Source organism: Nannospalax galili, unplaced genomic scaffold (assembly GCF_000622305.1).
Source record: "Nannospalax galili isolate Female #2095 unplaced genomic scaffold, S.galili_v1.0 scaffold632, whole genome shotgun sequence".
Taxonomy (NCBI): Eukaryota; Metazoa; Chordata; class Mammalia; order Rodentia; family Spalacidae; genus Nannospalax; species Nannospalax galili.
Genome location: NW_008332816.1, coordinates 1516977 through 1518481, shown reverse-complemented (window position 1 = coordinate 1518481; position 1505 = coordinate 1516977).

Below are 1505 nucleotides of genomic sequence, written 5' to 3'. Positions count from 1 at the left end.
AAAATCTGCTTCAAGGCTTACAAGGACATCTCAAAGTTTATATAATATATTTAAGATAAATGTTCATCTCTATATATGTGAGATAAAAATTGCTTGGTAAATTTATAGATTTGTTTATAATTTGTTATTAAAATTATTAAATTTTAATAACTTAAAAATCTAAACAAGTTTATAGCACAGTTTTCCTAAATTGATTATGCTGGAGGTTGTAAACGTCAACTCAATAATGTTTAACTATGTACCAGTTCCTTTTTTTCCACCTAAAACAAGGTTTTGGTAGACCACTCTCTAAACTACATAAGGTAAAAGATTTTTAACCTGTCTTGTGTTTTTTATAAGGTTTACCTGGAAACTTATAAAACACAGTATGTACATGGGTAATATTAATTTATTACATAATCTTATATATATAATTTAGATTCCATGTTCTTTAATAACATGACGCTACACAATACGTTCTTCTGAGTCAAATTTCCACCTTCATGACTTCAGCTGTGTCCACTAACAAATATCATCACAACTGGACTTATGGACTTAAGTATCTAATTAAAGGAGGAGGGGTAAACGTAGTCATTGGACCCTCACCTGAGTATCCAGCTGTTCTTCCCAACCAATTGTATGTAATTTTGCCCTAATCATACATAGTCTCCTGGGTTTGGGGAGGACTAAAGTATATTATCTGGAAAAGGCTAGGAAGAAAAGGCTTGATCCATGTTGGGTTAAGGCTTTCCAGTGTAAATACTCTCAAGTCACTCATATACCCCAGCAACCCCTCAGTCTTCTCTGTAGCTAATCTCAATAAATTTATTGGTTCCCCAGAAAAGCTTTAATGTAACCAAACATTGGTTTGATACTGCAACCAAAAAGGGGAAAAGCATTGCTTAATAGCCCCAGAAAACAACAGATGGAAAGTTTATTTGTTAATGTTATTATGTCTCATGGTTATTAAAAAAGAGAATGGTAAGATAAAAGATGTTAGAAGGGTACAGGAATGGAGGTATTTTGTTAAAAATGAGAAAGCTTAAACAAATGATGGAGGTCTATGTAGATTTGTTATAATTTATCAAGCATGAGAAGAAGATCTTAAAATTTCATAGCTTAGTCAACTAGTTTAAGGATGTCTCATCAAGGTTTATTTTAAAATGTTTGGGTTTTGCCTAAGCTCTATTTACATAGCACATGGTAATTAAAAGTCCCAGATTGTTGTAACTAACCTTCTTGGATTATTAAACATCCAGACTTTGAGGCCTATACTAATCTGGTCAGAGGGACTTAAAGAGACAATTTTTTTTGTTCCTTGACCTCCAAGATCAAACAAGTTCCAAGGGTTATGGAGCATCTCTCGAAGAAATGTCCTGTAACTTTGGTGAGTCACCTGTCCTCTTGTTCAGGGAGGCCATGGAGACCCCAGAAGATGGACTTAAACCAGTGTCCAGTCTACACAGAGGAGGGTCTACACAGAGGAAACATTTCCTCCATGCTTCCAAACAAAGCCCAGGTCAAGC